This window comes from Halichoeres trimaculatus, unplaced genomic scaffold (assembly GCF_033239565.1).
Source record: "Halichoeres trimaculatus isolate MK-OKI-2021-1 unplaced genomic scaffold, fHalTri1.1 fHalTri1_scaffold_7, whole genome shotgun sequence".
Lineage (NCBI taxonomy): Eukaryota > Metazoa > Chordata > Actinopteri > Labriformes > Labridae > Halichoeres > Halichoeres trimaculatus.
This window is the reverse complement of record NW_027437185.1, coordinates 23,707,159-23,714,341: the sequence shown is the minus strand read 5'-3', so window position 1 is coordinate 23,714,341 and position 7,183 is coordinate 23,707,159. Positions and strand designations below refer to the sequence as shown.

The 7,183-nt window shown below is 40.8% G+C and overlaps 1 protein-coding gene across 1 annotated transcript in view; it reads left to right on the top strand.

The window, feature by feature from the left end:
• Positions 1-6,917: 6,917 nt before the first annotated feature.
• Positions 6,918-7,183, top strand: part of mrpl11 (mitochondrial ribosomal protein L11) — a 90,268-nt gene continuing 90,002 nt past the window's right edge. The window contains exon 1 of the mRNA XM_074674277.1: positions 6,918-6,922. The gene's annotated coding sequence lies outside the window, so the exon portion shown is untranslated. The remainder of the gene's footprint in view (positions 6,923-7,183) is intronic.

The window sequence follows — 7,183 nt, the reverse complement described above, 5'->3', positions numbered from 1 at the left end:
TTTTGTGAACTTATAAGAAAAGGTCATGCACTATTTATTGGAAATTATTAACCCTAAACCTACCAGTATAAACTCCATGCATGAAGTCAGCATAACACCTGCATTACCCAGAGATTACTATAAAATTTGTGTCCTGACAAAAACTACAGTTCATTCAGCTCTGGTTGCGCAGATTAGCGTAAAAAAAGTATCTCTATTTTCAGCTAAAGCCTGATTCAACATATCTTTTGAAGTGGTTCCATAGTTTATTCATCTTAAAGTGGAAAAACTTTATTCATTTACATTGTAGAGAGTTAAATTTAAGTTATTCACTTCTATTTTTAAGGTGATGTACTTCAGGCCTTACAATGAAGAGAAGTCAAACAGCAAAAGTCATATAAAGCTAAATGTTGGAATTGGACAGTATGAAAATAAACTTAACACACATAATATTTATGTAAAAAGCCTACTATTAAAAGGAAACCAAATTTCTTCAGTAAGTACTACATGATTTACAGAATGAATATTATAAGGGCAAAATAATAATAACATAAAAGTATCCACACAAAAAGCACATTGTGGCATAAAGCCACATTGAGTGTCGCATTCACTCTCATTGGATCTCCTTAACCCCTTACTGCCTGAATTAATTCAGAATTATAAAAATAGAATGTTTTTTCTATATGTTTCTGCATTCTTACAGATGCTAAATTAAGTGGAGCTTGTATACTTGAGTATAGTACACAATAGTTATAACTGAGTTATGTATGTATATATATATATATATATATATATATATATATATATATATATATATATAGACAGACATGAGAAGTTCATCCCCTGACCAATATTTTGTGACATAATGGATCTGTTACCATCCTTGGTATGTGTGGAATATGAATCAATAGGTAATAATGAGATACAAAGGTCATTTCAGCTGCAATAAGACCTGACAAGGTATTTCACAAATTTGCGACAACAGGCACCAAGGGGTTTAGGGTTGGCACACTATTGTAAGACAATTAGCCCTATAACATCATATGTCAGTTTTTTCACAGCCTTCTGTTTAAAATACTTATAAAAAATATTTTCTAGTGTATTATCAATCTTCTGTAAACTAGAGTTGGATTCACGACCAAATAACTTGTAGTAAAGAGGACCTGCATAAGGGTTTTGTCCCCTGGTTACCCACTTTGTACATTTCTTGGATGTTGGAGTGCTCTCTGAGCCCTGATACAAGGACTCTTGACAGCAAAGCCACGGTATAAGTTGATATACCCTGCCATGTATTCATTCATTCATTCATTGAATCGATGCATGATTGTTGGAACAGTGATTATTCTCAGCAGCAAGTAACTGGCTGAAAAATTACCATGGCTCGTTTCTAATGAATGTGTTTAAAGCAGTTGATTTCAGTCCCCTTTGCTTTAAGACAAGCCCACATACCACATTTTCCTTCTTATCAAAACATCCGTCTGTGTATGCTCCACTGATGATGAATAGAGACATATCTTCAGCTTTGTGCCTGTTCCAGTAGAAAAGAGTGAGAAACATGAGCACACGGTGTAAATCAGCAAGACCCCCCCTGCAGAATGGAAGGGAAGTCTCTGTGCCATAAAACTCTCTGTGAAGGCCTGTTTCCCCCACAATTTATAGCTGTGGTAGGAAACCCCGACACAAAGTGACATTTGCTGATACAGGCTCGTGGAATGAGACACTTCAATGTTCTAAAGAGTTATTTAATGCGTTCATTATAATCTTGTATTTTGGATATTGAGTTGCTGTCTTATGAAATTTCACATTTAGGGTATGTCTATTCATATGAGAAAAAAAAAACTTTGGTATAGTGTATATTGTTGCATATTTAGCCATTTTAATCCATACAACTTGGAGAGAATAGTAATCCACAGAGCTTTAAACGCACTTAATATTCTCAAAACAAATCACTTGAAACACTTTCGTGTCATGGAGGCACTTTGAGCTGTCAGGCTCACACGAAGTTGGATGATTTACAACATCCTGACAGCATGATAGTCAGATATATGTGAGCTTTGCTCCTCTCGTGACTCTTAGCATAGAAAGAGTGACACCATGTGTTTGGTTGTGGTATCAAATCTGATCTGCCTTTAAACTGATCAAAGCTTTTTGACTGATCAAAGCTGATTGTTGTCCAGTAGTGACACATACAGATTTATAAAGTAGATGATGATTAGATGAAACTTATTGCATCATTTGGCCAAACATTTTCACTATCATTACAAGTTTTTCATGTATAAGATGTTTTCTCAGACCCTTGGTTTGTAAAACTGCTTTCATTTTATTTTATCTTATCAACACTGCCAAGGAGGTTATGTTTTTGAGAGTTTGTCTGTTTGTTTGTCTGTGAACAGCATAACTCAAGAAGTTACAAACGGATCTTGATGAAATTTTGAGGAAATGCTCAAAATAGAATAAGAAGGAACTGATTAAATTTTGAATGTGATCTGGATCACTGCCTGGATCCAGGATTTTTTTAAAGGATTCTTCATCATTGTGAGATAAGGCCGTTTTCACCATATGTGTATATGACTCCACAAGAAATTGTTGGATCGCTTTGCAAAAGAATACAAAACAATGTCTTGATCATTTATGACAAATGTAAAAGTACGATCCAGATCCTGGCAATATTCTGGATACTATGATCCAGTATACGAAGTATGTACTGGGTCATCATTATTTTCAACACTGTCAGGTAACGAATTATCCCACAAACCTGCAACCAACATCAAATTGTAGCAGACAGTCTGCTAAAGGGGGTATAACATTAAAGTAGGACTAAAGTGTTGCGTGACAATCACAATATGTTTTTCTAATTTTATTTTATTTTATTTTATGTTTTTTTTTTTCAGCAATTTGTTGACTATCTGGCGGGAAACTTGGAAGTGGCTTAAAAACACAGAGACAAGATAAACACTGACCTAACAATACAATACATCCTGTGGCCCTGTCTCTGTCTCACATACACACACAGACACACAGAACTGTGTTTGAGCCAGTTACCTACAAACAAGAGTGCGGCTGTTTGTCTTTCCTGGGATCAGTAAACATCCCCAACACAAAAAAGTTCCTCTGGAGTGAGAGAGAGTAGAAACTCACACCGTCAGGGCAGCTGCACTCTCACTCTGGCTCAGCCTTTGATGTCCTTCTGACAGAACTGATAATGAAGGCCTCTTACATCTTAATTCTTTTAATTGGAGCCTGGATGTAACAGGTTGCTGATAGCTTGTTGTCAGTGAGTTGCCTTGATGTGAGCGGAGGAGTTCAGTGGCTCTACCATTAGACACCAAAATTCAGAGTCAACCAACTACTGGAGTTTACAGCAAACTGGAGGAAATGTTAGTGTGTACCAAAGCTGGGAGATATATGCAATTTGGCTCATAAATAACCACTATGCCAACAGTCAATTGCAAAAAAAGAGTAAGCAATATGAAGCTTTGGCTACAATAACAATTATTTTCCTTTTTTTGTAATTAAAAAAAATATAGAAATTGGCGCAAAAAAAGAGGAATAGATATTCACAAAACATCTCAGTGAGCCCCATTTCTTAAAATGGCTTAAATACAAGTGCATGTGCATCTACTCTTTTGTTTGTATGTGTTTCTAAGGGGAAACCAGGGACACTTCTAACTCTGCAGCAGCCTGCTAACCCTGCCTCAGGCTACTACTGACAGAAAAAATCCTTCCTCCACCTTGCTTTAGGCGAGACAGCAGGGAGGCATTTGGCTCGGGCCACAGCTTGTACTGCAGCCTCAGGTCCTGTCTGGCCTCCACATGACAACTTTTAATCAGTGACTTATGGAACAAACCCTCCAGAAAACACTGCTTTTAGCTCATTTTTGTCCAATTATGCCTACACTGCAGCTTCCTCAAAAAAAGATTGCTGTTTTTACCCAGGCAGTGTCTAGGAAGATTCTAATTGTGACATTGTTTATGCATTTTAGTTCATTGGTAAATTAGAGCTAAACTCCCCTATTGTGTGACATTCTGAGGATAGCATGCTTGTATGTTTGTGCATCAGGAGGCTCTGTCCAGTCTCTCCTGTGTAAATATGCTCAACCCCAGATGATCTTCAAGGGCTCGCTTGTTTGTACCTGCCGTGTCGTTCTCCTTGTCCCCCCAGCATGACACCCTGTTGCCCAGGATCAGCCCCCTCACAGATCAAAAGACCCTGGTGATTCTTATCAGATAATATTCTTGTCCGCCCTCCCTCCCTCCTCACACTGTTGACCTGAGCCATGCACACTGTTCCTTATGGCCCTTTGGCCTTTCCTCTTCTTATCACTGCGATGGCCAGGTCGTGATAAGACAGGTCCAGCTTCAGAGCAGAGAGAGTTTGCTCTTCTAAAACCTCCACAGTTGCATAACCTGGACACTTCAGGGTAGCAAAGAAGTTATCTCAGCTCTGAGCATATGGTGGTGTGTTTTACACACTCGCAAAAAGGTGCAAGTGAGATATCTGTCACAGTGTAGATTTTATAGATTGTTAATTTTCTTATACATCATAGATTAATTTAAGAGGCTGCACAGACCACATCACGTCACCTTTTTCTTTCATTTTAAATTGTGTATTGATATATCAGTTTAGGGCTTGTTGACATTTTTAGTTCACCTTACCATTTTGATTTTATCTTCTTACTCAAAAAATGTACAAACCTGCACTGAAACAGCAGTATTTTCTAAATCTGTGCATTTGTCTCGCTGTTTTATGCGTTTATGAGTATGCGGCTGGGAGCAGACAGACAGGGGAAGACTGGTGTCCAAAGTCATGACCCTGCCCTGACCTGGATGAAGGAAATGGTCACGCTGCTCGAGACAAAGCAGGGCAAAGGAGAGTCTGAGGGGCTGGCTGGTCAGCCTCTAACAATGGGTCCGTGCTCTAAGACTGTGGGCCACACAAAGGCCAGTGAAACCCCCTCCTCCCAACTCCCACATTGCAATAGAGCTGGCATTTCACACCGGCCTGTGAACAACCATTCAATCAAACTACTGTTTAACCTGACCCCTGGCCTGCACAGGAATTAGGACCAGTCTGTTGGGATGTGTTTAGGTGATTGACCTTTTTGGCCTCCATCAGTTGCTGCACAAGTCTCAGTGCTCTTCCGTCAAAGATGAATTACCTTGAATCCTAAATATGTCCCACTTTTGATTTGATTACCTGCTTTAGATTTCTGTGACTGTAACTTAAAAGGAGATAATCAATAGGCTTCCCAATAAATAATGAGTCCAGTGATGGGTGTAAGGGGCAACAGCACCCTGGGGAACAAGAGACACCACCAGACCCTTCGTCTGGGTCAACTCCCCTCAAGCCGAGGCTAAGAGGAGTGACCACATGACCCTCTCTCCCCTCAATGGCCTGCTCCTCCCCTCTACCTGTACATGGCTTGGATCAAGGTGTGTGTTTGGGGGGGCGCATATCAAACAGACTGCAGCCTTTGATGTGGATGGAAACACAAACACTGATTTGAGCAGAGTCGTAACAGCTTATTTGTTCCCTTTAGTCATTCATTGAGCTGCTTGCTGAATGTGTATGTCTTCAAAGGGCTGCTGCTGCTGCGTGCACTGGTGGCACAGTAGCCGGGGAGGCCCTGAGAGCGTCCCAGCCTCGTGGGTTGTGGGAAGGCCATCTGGCTTCCTGTTCCTTAGATTTGATATTGATTTATTGGCTGTACATGGAAAGATAAGGGGCACCAGCTGCCAGAAGTTCTCCTCTGCATCCTCACAGACAATAGGCCTCCTGGTCATCTACATCCTGGTTAAATGGGTGATGCATCATTCCTTGTTAAGTTTTTACGAGGACAACAGAAGCTGCATATATATTATGGCATTGTTGCAAAATTTCATTCAAGAACCACTGATATTTTTTTTCCAAACAAAGTCATATTTAATTTTAATGCCCGCAGCTATTTTTAACCATCAGTTTTAACCTCATGAAAATGTCATCTCCAATGAGAGAGAAAATAATCCAACATTAGTGTAATAAATCATGTTTCAGCACTTGAATGCATCCCTACCCAAATTACGTCCTTAGGGCTACACATTTACAGCACATTTTTAAACTTAATAGACTCCACCGAGGCACATCTACTCGTCTGCAGCTCTGAGATAACAGCAGTTTTGCTGTAAGAGTAAAAACTGATCCCTGTAAATGAGGTGCAAAATTGAAGTCACTATTCCTAACAAACCCTAACAACCTTTCACAGTTTAACCCATCACAGAAGCCATTAATTCAGAATTAGGCTCCTTATGCATAACAAGTCTCCTGCTCCTGTGAAGTGAGCCGAGAAGTGAGGCAGTTTGGCCTTGTTGAGCCTTACTGGTCAACGTGTGAACATGGTGCCACAGTGGATTGTGCTTCTGACTGATTTTTCTCACCAATACACCCCCAGCCTTAAAAAAAAAGAGACATGCAGTCAGAGTCTGGTGTCACCCACCCCCTCTTTCGCCTTTTCCTCACCTTCCCCCTCCCCAGCCAACACAAGCTTGTGATGTGACTGTCTTAGATAATGAGGTGAGATTTTTATTGCTCCAGTCTGTGAGGATGGCATGCAGCCTCTCCGGTGCCTGGCGCCCTCTGCTGACTGGTACGAGTTCCCACTGGATACACACTCTGCCCTCTCAGGTCCTCCAGCAATGCATTTCAAAGTGGGAGATCAAGGGTTGACTTGCGCATGACATCCAGGGAATGACAATACCTCAGCCAGCCTACACCTACTGCTACGTGCCAGTGCCTGGGACACAAAGACACACAGGCTGCTCCCGCGCTGCTCTACTGCATGGAGGAAGAACTCATTCAGGAGAGGAGGGGGTTTACATACATACAGGAAGAGGGCAGGGCTCTATGTGTATTCTATATGCATACAGGCGGGTAAAGGAGGCGAAGGGGCAGAGGAAGGACAGCAGAGGAGACAGAGTGGCAGCAGATTCTACATGGAGTTCTGCTTGATTGCTGGAGCATTAATTGATAAAGAACAGTGTCACACCACTTATCTTTGAAAACAACTTCCCCCTCTCTTGTCTATGACAAACACATATGACAGAGAGATCAAAGCCTCTTTAAAGCCGACTTCTTTTTACCTCTGTGGAGCAAAAGTGACATTTCTCTGACATTTTCCACTTTCTATCAGCTAGGCCCTCACCATATCTTTAAAATTGTACTGACTTT